Below are 12,039 nucleotides of genomic sequence, written 5' to 3' on the forward strand. Positions count from 1 at the left end.
CAGAAAGATGGTCAAGCATGGGAACAAACTGTGCAGGGAAGTGGTGAAATCATCATCCCTGGAAGTGTACTAAAACCATGTAGATGTGGTGCTCAGGGACATGGCTTAGCGGTAGACCTGGCACTGTTATGTTAATGTTTGGACTTGTTGACCTCAGTAGTGTTTTCCAACCCTAATGATTTTCTTTTTCTATGAAAAGAAAAACAAAACACCGCAAGACGCTTCTCTTTAAAAAATCCTGAAGATTGGAAGCAAAAGATGACTAATTTTAATGTTGGGATAACTAAAGTCATTAATGTAATTAAAGAGGCTAACAGAGAAGAATAATCTGATTTTTGTTGCTCTGCAAATAATAAGGCTCACCAATAGAATCATCACATAGCAATATTAAGTGAGAAGCAATATTAAGCTATAGAATCATCACATAGCAATATTAAGTGAGAAGCAATATTAAGCTATACTGACCTTTAGTCTCATTTCATGTGACTGATCTGATATTCTAAATTATATTTAGTAAATGGGGTCAAGAACTTATATGTAAATATTCATATAAAAATAATATAAATAGAGCAGATGCTTACAATTATTATTATTTTATATACATTTATTTTTATGGAAAGAGCTACTTAAAGTGAATCAGATTAGCAATTAGAGTTCAGGAAAATGCCAGCCACAGTAGTTTCCTGTACATTTTTACACCTTCTTTTGAAAGCACAAATGTATCAGCAATTTTCAGAGACAGGATACAGGACCAGATGGAATTCTTATATTCAGATGAACATAAAGTACAAGCCTTTGAATTTCTGATGTTTCACAATTCCTGAATAATTTTCATCTCATAGAGCTACATATTATTCCAGGCAATATATTTATAAGGTCTTGTTTATTGTTCTGTATTGTTGATATTTCTCAAACCTGTACCCCAGGACTTCTTTTAAAATATACTTCTTGTCATGTCCCACAGCCCAAGCATATCCATGTTTTACTTTTTCTTTTAAATTCCAATATGACTTGGCACACTGAGTAAACAGACTTAATAAGCTGAACTCAATCGTGACTTCTCCACTTACATTTTTTGGCAGAAAATGCCTTTCTGAGTTTCTATTTCAGTAAAATTCACTTAATACGTCCAAAGCTGTGTAGGCTTTGATCCACAATTACAAAGTTAATATATATGGAGAAAGAATAATGCTGGGAAAATGCTCTTTTGGCAAATAAAAGCTAGAGCAAATTAATCCCACAAATTTCCCACCTTTAATGAGTTCAAATCTTGACATCATTAATAATACTGAAATAGTTATTAACATTTATATAAATATAATGAGAAAAGGTCTTTGGACCTGCCAGCAGGATCGAAAGCTATTGGAACTTTTATCACATGAGCAAGATCAAAACCAAAGCAGCTATACACATTTTTTTTCTTTTGCTTTAAGTAACTCCATAGCCCAGGCATCTGATTATGGTCTTGACTTAAAGTCCTTGGCTATAACCCAAAGACAGGTTCAAATAAGGTTCTTTTATTCCACAAACCATGCACATACACACGTTCTTTGAATCCACTCTCCCTGCATGCAGGACTCAACAGGACTTAAGGGCAGAACTTCAAAGTATGCCCAGCACATTGCAGGATGTGGCCCTTTATCCTTATTTGACCCTTCTTCTGGTTTACTTCTGGTTTTACCAGTTCTATTAATAATGTCCAAACCCCACTAATGCCTACTGCCATCTTTCCTTGAAGTCCTATACAGCACCTATCCCCAAGTTACTATAGTAGTTTCTATATTCTATATCATTAATTTTAGAAACTAAGGTAATTCTGAAAACCGAGAATTAAAATTCTCACTTGAATTTGAAAGGTTGGGAAATTCTTTAGTAAATACATAATTTTTCTGTGACATATTGTTCTATTATAGTCTGCAAGGAGATGCCTATTTATCTTTAAAATTACCAGGACTGAATTCTCATTGCTCATGATCCTAAAATGTGGATTAGAGTTTATCTTATCATCCAGTTACTCTAATTTATTCAGACTGTTAATCTGTCTAAACTGAAAACTTTCTGCCTGTATCTTTAGGTTCTCATTCAGCACAAATGACAGCGTTAGATTAGTGGGGAAGAGGAATGATGTACCTCTAGAGCTTGTTCTGACAGTCACTTAAGATGCATGTCTGTATCCAGGACCTCACAGACACCACAGCAGAATTCAGTAGTTTATGCACAGCAGTTTTACAAACTTGGTGGTGATGAGTGCATTAAAAATTAATGAGTCTTCTGGACTTCGTTTATTGATCATCAAACAAACTATTAAAATTTCCTACAAATCAGCCACCAGTGCCCAAAGGTTGCATTTTTAAATGCATGTTTATATACTGAAACAAAAGTGACTTGAGCTTTTGGGAAGTCAGTCAGCAATTTGACTGTTGTGAGTCTACAAATCTGTGAAGGAATTACATTTTAGCACCTAAGCTTGCAAAAATGAGTTCAAATGTTTTGGACTTTATTCTTAGAGGTCATACTGCATTTAACTATGTAGACATTGAGCTTATCAATTCCCTAAAATTTCTGTTAGTAAAGTAATCGATACATTTCCCACAAAGTTTTAGAAGAGACAGGACAGAAGTTTATCTGATTGGAATCTAAATTAGGGAAACAGAAGTGCAGAAGGATTTTTCATTACTGGCTTTTTAACAAGAATGTTCCTAATTTCAAGAAGCTAGGTAAAAGGAAGAAAAAGTTGTCCTCCATTTGAGAGACATAAATTGTTTAAAATTTTTGAAATTTTTGCTGTTTACATAAGTATAATCACTTTATGTTTTGTTTCCAAGTAAATTAAATATTGATTGAGTTTTCATCTTTCCACAAGTCCATTAGTAGCTGTGGAAAGAAAGCAGCCAGCAAGACAAGGGAAAAGCGCCCCTACTGTAGTATTTGACACTCAGGTTAACATATCCCAACTTCTTTAACAAATCTTTTTAGTGTTTAACCATCACAGCTCCTTTCCAGGCCTCTTTCTGTTCATCTGCAAGAGATAAAATATTATCAGAGTAATCAGATGTTCATTATATTAATATTTTTAAGTGTTTTCACATTCTTAGATTATTGTCACAAAATAAATTTAAATTGCTACATACAACTAGCAGAGTCTTTATTTAACAAGTCTCATGAGATAGTTTATTAGCAAATAAATTCTCAGTGAGAAAATTAGCACATTGCCCACATAATAATGTATAAATTCAATATTTTAAGAACTCCATTCATAGAATCATCTCTTTTTTGGAAAAATTGGCACTAGAAATTGCTTAGCAGCAGTCCCTACTATTGTTATTTGCACTATAACCCATATCTACTGCATTATTAGTGCTAGTGCATTAATCATTATTATTAATAGATATAGTAGGTGACTCCTGCACGCTTGTCAGAAAAAGTTATGGTGTGCACACCAAGTCATACATTACAGATGTTGGATGATGTTACAGTATAACATTATATCACATTAAATACAGTCCAGAAAATGAACTAAAATAAAAAGATGGGTGGCAATACCCTGTAGAAACACTACTTTCCCAAAGTCTGTCTTATACACTACAATGATTTTCTACTTTTAAGTACAATTTAAGAGACAGAATTCTACAATCTGTTTTAAAATACTTAAAAGACAGATATGAACGATGCTCACTACAGAGTTTTGGAGCCACCAGCACCTTTGGAGGCAAATAGTAAAGCTGAATGGTGTAATGGTTGTTTTCAATCAAAATTTATTGTTCTTATCCCATGTAGGAACTGCAATTTAACATATGTCACAGCTCACTCCTTCCAGTGAATCAGTGGTAGAAATCCTAAAAAATGCTGACAACTGTCTTCTCAAATTTGATATTGCTGAACAATTGCTGATCTCAAAGCAGGCAATTGATTCACCTTGATTCAAACACACTTTTTAATCTATATTATCTAAAATAATTATTGATATCTGTCCCTAGTTTTGGAGCATTTAAATGTAATCAGTTTCCAAATTAAAGAGCATTTTCTTACTCAAACACACACAAAAAAATAAGGCCAAAACAACTACAAGAAAATAAAAAAACTTCAATCTGAAGCACACTCCATAATGTTACATAAGCCATAGGCACACATGTCCAGAATGTACAAGGATATTAGGTCTCTAAATTTTAATAGTAAATATTCTTTCATGCATAGTTTACCTCATTCTTGACTTCACTCAGTTTTCAGAATCCTACTTTTGATATGAAATCAATTTTTGTTTTTCACTGAAATCAGTGAGGAATTCAAGGAAGAAAGAGGCAAGTCAAGGAAAAAACCCAACTCTGTGCATGTACCATTATATTAAATGGACTAAAACAAATTAAGAAAAATTTTAAGCAGTCAAATAAATGCTAAGTGAATTAAAATATGAACATTCTAGAAAAATGGAAGTTGTAACATACTCTAAAAAGCACCTGATTCTTTGATTGCAGACTATTTCTATGTACTCAAAATTCTCAATAACAAAAAAAAAAGGAATGAAAGGGTAAAGAGAGCACAGTAAGGACAACATCTTGGGTTCCTCATCCAGGTGTTTTTCTTCTGCTGATAAAACTGAAAGGAACGCACATTCCATTAAACACTTCCCTGTACAAGTCAGTTACTCTAAAACACCTTTGGGGGCACATTTTGTGATCCATTCAATATAATCAACTCTTACAGTCTAAGCTAGTGGCTAGACAACTTTGAAGGTCCCTTCCCTACAAAACCATTCTATGATTCTATGAATTGAGAAGCAAGCACAGAACATGAGCAAAACAATTCCAGCCTCATGTGGATCATAACTAAGGTGAAGAATTTGACTGGTCCTCTATCTGTAATGCTGCAAGAGCTGATGTAAAACTGAATTTAGAATCTGAAAGTTCTAAGGTTCTCCCTGCTGGTCCTTTGCCAAAAAACTCAGCCCATTATCATTAACATATTTTGAATCATCCTTCAGCAGGCAGTGCTTACATATAAATCTGCTTATTTGCTGTAGTGAAGCTCAGAAACATAAAATCCTGCCCTTGGTCCCCACCCAGGTATCCCCTACTGTAAAATATCATCTATTCAAAATTCTGAAGTTTTTTGTGCCACTTGTATAATTAGAAAGGAAGAAGAAAATATGCAGTTCCTTTTAGCAACAGGAGTACTCTTCTACAAATCTCAATTCTTTTTTAGAATGATTTGATAAATCTGTTAATGCCAGTGAGAATTCTGATTGTGAAAGAACAGCCACATCAGGGACTAGTCCGGAATACAGAAAAAGCAGAGTACTGTGACTAATATTGTTAATGCCTCTTTACACAAGATTACAGAGTCACATTCTCAAATCCTGAGGGGAATTTGGCTTAGCAGTTCACCCTCTCTGATACTTCTAAAGAACAGAATGTAAGGTGCTAAAAATATTTTTTTGGCAAGAAAATAATCTGAGACACTCTTAGGGGTAAAATAATTTCACAGTAGGGGGGTGCAGGCACAGGAAACAGTTTGGAAGGTAATAAAGAAACTGCAGTTTGTTGTGATCAACAGACAAAATAAAATTATGGAGTCATGTTCTCCATTCCTCAAAAGAAATGTGATTGATAACAAACTTTTTGTAGAAAGTATCTACTTAACGTTTTTCCTTTGAGTAGTAAATTACTTTAAATAGCGGTATTATAAACAACAGGCACGTAATGAAAAAATGGTTAGAATGCAGACTCCCATGGGATTTTTTTAACTGTCTTACAATATATCAGAAGCCATGAGTTTCTTTTATTAGCTAAACAAGCAAAAAAAGCACACAGCATATAAGATTAGTATTTAGTTAAACATCTTTAAAAGTACTATTTGACTTATATTGTTAATTCCTCTATTCATAAGTTTGTGTTCTCAAACTGTAAAGGAGCATGTGGAATTTAATGATTGATTTTTAAAGGCAATACCAATGAAGAATGGATATCCTGTACTGAAGAGAACAGGAAGTGACATAATTACTGAGAAAAAATTAAGAATTCATATTATTTTAGATTATTATATCAACACTACGGCACTACTTGGTTTAGGCAAAATGCTTCTTATTCTTAAAGCACTTAGTCCTCTCCCACTCTGTTACCAGCAATTTTTGTAGCACTGTTTCCCAGGAGAGACCTGCTGAAACACAGAAATAGGCACTCCCTGGAAAAGCTGTGTGACTCCTCTGTCTGGTAGCACTTTTCTTACACAATATTTTGACCAAAACATTTAGAACTCTTGCTGAATTTAGAAAGTTGTTTTTATTTCATATCAGTTTCACTTGTTAACTTATTCAAATATAGAAATATTATCTCCCATCCCAAACCAATATGTCAGTGACCATATTCTTCATTCATTCCTGCACTCAGCAACTTCTCTTTCAGAGAAGGGCAGTAAAAAATATGCAACCAGAAATGGTGCCATTTTCAAGCTGAAAAACCAACTCCCTCATCACATCAAAAGATTGTTTAATAGCAAAGGGCTCCCAGAGCCAGATAATGAATGATTTTCACAATGGTGAGTACTTATTCTCTTATTCTTATAGTCCCAGCTCAATAAACAGGACAACTAATTTTTTAAGTGCCTTTATTCTGGCCTTCTGTTCTACTTGGTAATAAATTAGTAGGGGTTTTTTGTTTCATACTACTGACAGTATATAATATTAAAAAATGAGAAGGACATAGCTTCTTTTTCAACATCCCCAGTCAACTTCTCTTTTCCTCATATAAGATTTAAAATTTCTATGAACATGAACCTGTCTGTAGCCTAGGTCTCCAGTGAATCTCAGGAGGAGCTATGCCTTTTACAACCCAGATTCTGATTTATACCCTATTTAGAGATATTTGTTTGAAAGTCAGCAATGTGAAAAAATAATGCAGTATTTTTTCCTCACAAATTCCACAAAGCTGTACATTGAAAACAATTTAATTTTCAAAAACTATAGCTCACAAATTGTTACCAAGAAATACACCACCATATAAAGTATTCAGTAGTAAAATAGATTTTTTTTTAGTAAACACTTTTTTTTCCTGACTTCACATTATGGAAAATCACAAGGCTTTTTTATTCTAGAAAGATGAAGCAGCTGGTGCAGAACCTGACTGGAGAAAGGATTCTGCTCTCTGTAGTTCTATAGTATAAAAACTACTTTACAGCTACACTTCATTGTACTTTAGGCTCTTATGCAGCCTATTCAAATCAAAGAAATTCTCAGCACATGCTTATATGATCTGTCTATTCAATTTATACTAAAAAGTAATTCTTAATACTTTCCAGATATTTAGCTTGGGCAGCAATACACATAAGAGTGAGCTGATACTTAATAAGTTTTGCATCAAATCTAAATTACAGCAACTGAAATCAATGAAGACAGATTTTCAGATTTGTTGTCATAGCCCTGCCACATGCAGTTGGTCTGCTTTCTCTCACTGGAGATCTCAGGGTCCTTTGTTTAAGACTGATTGCTTCCAGATGCCTTGGATAGTGTCAGTGGAGAGAAAGAGAAGGTATACTTCACACTGGTGCAATTGAAAAACACACTCTGCAAATCAAAGTCAGTTCCTTCAATGTATTTCTTTATCCTCTCCTCTGTTACATGCTGAAATACTCTTTCTTATGTTTTTTAGTCAAACTCCAGAAAAACTGAGACTTTTCACCTGCACAATTTCTTAGCCAAGGGACTCTGTGCTGCCCTATTCAGGGCAAGACAATAATCCTATATCCACTGGAGAACACTGCCCTGGATTGCATTCTGGAAGCCTTCTGAAAAGTGACACATTTGCCATATGAAAGATCTAATATTCTAAGCACTGCACACAGTACATCATTACACCATGACAGGGGCTGTGGTTATTAGTGGGAACAGAGCAAAACTGTGCCAGACTGCAAGTTCACATTCTCCAGATCATTGGTGTGCAACTGCTACCTGCACATGACATTGTAGCTCTGCATTGACCTGTGAGAAATACATCTGATGATTTTATTTCCTGTATTTCTTTACAGATTTCTAACAGAAGTGAGCCCTCTGCCATTATTGAACTCCCTTTTTGTGCAAATCAGCAAGCAGCAGGAATTTCAAAGGAGCAGATAAAATGAACCATGTTATAGGTCAACAGAAAAGGATATTATCCAAGGAGCTTTCACTATTCTTCCTGAGTTGTCTGCCCTGCTAAATCCATTTCTGCAGAGCTAGCAGTCAAGCTCCACTGGCAAACAGGATATTGGGTAAGAAAGTCTGTGTTTATTACAGAGCTCTTCTACTGTCCATTCTATACTTCAATGAAACACTGAGAAAACTCTGCACTGGAATACAAAGCAATAAACCGTGAGACTACATAGCCAAATATAATGTTTCCAAATGTTTCAGAATAATTCTTAAATTCCTACATTTGTATTTAAGGTGAGATTCTTGCAATTATAAACATGTGACACTGCAAATTATAATAATACATTTGGTTTTATTGTACTTTTTATTACATGAACTTTTTTCAGAAGAAAACTTTAAAAGGGTAAAAACGTACGTAGAAGACAACATTTCAAAAAACACGGTCATCAAGGGTATGCAATTTTCAGTAACATAATATCAAATTAATTTGGTTTTAGCCCACAGGAACACTAAAATACATAATAACCCATATCATACTAAAACTATTTTCTTATGCCATTAAGTTATTTGTTCTGGATACATAGAATCAAGAAACACAGAATTCAAGAGAGTCAGGGAAGTGGAAATAGAAATAGGAGACAGATTCACCTGGTAGTACAGACCTATTGAAGAGAATGTGGAACTTAAGTAGTTTTTTTTATTCTTTCTACATCACAGGCTTATTTTTACACAGCTCAAGAGATAAAGAGAATTATTTTGGTCCCCTAAGATGTAGGACCTGTCTTCATATAAACAGATCACAGCCTCTCACAAACACAGAGTTCCCTTTTACAGATCCTCTAAAGCCTTTCCCCCAGGATATCTGGATATTATTTCTTCCTGACATAACTCTTTATTTCTTCATTTATCTGCAGAATACACATAGCAGAGGCAGAAATTCTGGGACTTCTCTGTATTTCACATGGACAATGTGAAAACATTCGGAGAAGAACTAGAGGAAAAAAGAACAAGTCAATCTTCACTGGAAATTCAAACACTGCCAAAAAAATCACTGGATGGTGCTTTCTGTCATTGGCCAATCTGAAATGTAACTTCTAACTGAATTTTTGGGGACTAGAGACATAGAGTTAAGTCATGAAACACAGTGTTATGCTCTGACATACAATTTTTTGTCACTAGCAATGTGAACTGGAATTAAATTATTAGTCAGAAGTAAGAGGATCCATAACTCAATGTAAGCCCCTGAGTAAGACCTTTCAAGTGTTGTAACATCTGAACTCTTGACATGGTGTTTCTAAAATAACAGCCTTCACTCATAGTGGTGCACTAATTACAGTACTACTAGTTCTTACTGACACCTTGAAAATAGTTGTTGCTTCTTTCAAGAGAATTGTTTCTGTTCTATAGCTACAGTTATGTTATCACAAATTTGCTGTTTTCCTATTGCAATTTACCACTGCAGTTTACATTACTATAGCAAACACTGCTCAAGTGGATTGTGGAACAAAGGCAACAAGACATTAACTTCTCTCTGTGAATATGACCTGTCCAAATCAAGTATTTCCTTTGGTCCAAGTACAGAACTCAGAGGGAAAAAAAAAAGGCACTGCAAAATTTTTGCAATATAAATTGAATGCTGGAGAAAAGAATACTGCATTTTTATGTTCTTTTTTTTTTTTGCTTTTGTTTTTTAAGAACAACTCACATGGAAATTAACAAAGTATTTACTTTGAATTCTTTGTACAGAAATGAAAAGCAACTTGGCACAGTAGGAACAAATACACTTGTGAATTTAAAAATTACCTTATAAAAAACAGGTAAGTTATATGAATGATATCATATATATCAATGCTAGTAGAAGCCCTTTAGTATCCAGTGCTTACATTTCATGGAGCATTAAATGGTAACATTTAAAAGGAATAATGCCACCTCCTAAAACATGTCTGCTAACTCTGGGTATGGAGAAGAAAAATGGAAGTATTGTTAAGCCAGGTATGTGGTCCTCTCACTGGACCTGATACACAGGTGACCTGGCTGTGTGTCAAATGGTAAAAGTAAAAGTAAAAGTAAAATCAGAGCAGTGGGAACATCAACATGTTCATTCCAAACTGTTCTGCTTCTCACTTGCTTCTCTGTTTCCTGCTTCCACTTGGTCTTGGATCTATGTGGGGCATGCATGAATCATGAAGCATCAAAACCTCGTTATTCCCAAAATACATGATGAAATATTTAGATAAGATTTCTGCAAAATGTGTCAGAATTGCTAAAAAAAACAAAGACCCCCTAACAACACAAACACACACAGAAAAAAACCCACACCAACCAAAAACCCACAAAAAAGGTGACATAGGATTTTTAGCATAGAAAAATTTCCAAACTTCCAGAGCAGGAATATTTTTAGAGAATGAGCGAGAAATAATTTAATTTTTTGTACTATCTATACTCACAGTAAGCAAATACACTTTCAGTCTAGACCAGCCCTTTTAGTGAGTAAGTTTAAAAAACTAATGCATTGAAATCTCAGAGTTTGCTCTCTTACACAAAATTTGTCCTTCTTTATTTTTCCTTAAGCCATATGCTGGATTTTTGAAATTTCAAACCGAAAAAAAAAATTAAGAATATTTTATATGCTTGTGGATAACAATATCTAGAGACACTCTCACCATGAGAGTTAGACTTTAACAGCAGTGTTGAAGAGGAGACTAAAAACCAGCTGGTGGTCAACCATGTTAAACACAGCACCTATGAAAAAGTGACCACAGCAGAATACAATTACATAAGTTCAATAGTCTGGAAAATCACAGGAAATCTTATAAATATACATATATATATATATTCTGTAGTGCTGCTGATGCTGGTGTTTGAGTACATGTCATCACTTTGTATGCAGCATTCAGTTAATTACTCCTTGTTGTGTTATGCAAATCAAAACTCTGAATTTATGAATAATAACGATGACACCCCATCTTTTCAACACACGGAAACCAGTCCCCAGTGCTGGAGCTGGAGCCTTGTGTTAATGCAATCTGCCACTAGAGGATAGTGTTGCCTTATGGCTATGCACACACGTTAGGTACAATGAGTACATGAAATTACTGTAAAGATCAAGTTGCTTGTTTTCTAAAGCCAGAGGGGAAAAATTATATTTCAATAAAGAAATTTTTTTCCCTGAAAAGCCCTGAAGACTATTTTTTTAATAAAAATTAGAGAGTAAAATCACATGGCATAATTGTTTATTAGTTTATTCTTAGTAAATTTAATATGTAGCCTCAGTAATCTTTATAATGTTCTTTGTTTTCAAGGAAATGAGATTAATGCACCTCAGGCCGAGTGTACTACCTGGGAATCTCTTGGAAGGACAAAGCCTTGGTGCAGGGGTCTGACATAAAGCAGGTAACTGAATTTTTCTGTAGTGGTATTGATATGTGTGAGAGTTACAGGTATCAGACTTGAAAAGTGACTGAGTGTTCTGAGCAGTAGGAGCCAGGTCAGGCCAAGCTCAGGAATACTCACTTATGGCAGTAGCAGGGAATCAGAAAATCACTCCTAATACATTACTTACGCCTTCACTTCAGCAAAGCAGAGATAGATCAGTGGCAGATTTTAATTACAATGTGCAGATCACACTTAGGAGAAAAATCTGTGCAAGTTTCAGGAATATGCTATATTAAATAAAAAGCCATAGTGAATTGCTGCCATCAGGAATAGGAAAGGAAAGGAGGAGATACTGTCACAGTCATCCCCCACAGTTCTACCTGATGCACTACAAATTTCTCCATGTTCAAAATAAGAATTCTAATTTCTGTGAGAAGAAAATCAAAATCTAACTTCAGTCTGGTGATGATATGGAGAGATATTCTTCCATGAAGAGGGCCAGGATACATTTTACATACACGTTTTCAGCAGTGGGAATCCACAGC

The sequence above is a fragment of the Molothrus ater genome, chromosome 6, assembly GCF_012460135.2.
Source record: "Molothrus ater isolate BHLD 08-10-18 breed brown headed cowbird chromosome 6, BPBGC_Mater_1.1, whole genome shotgun sequence".
Taxonomy (NCBI): domain Eukaryota; kingdom Metazoa; phylum Chordata; class Aves; order Passeriformes; family Icteridae; genus Molothrus; species Molothrus ater.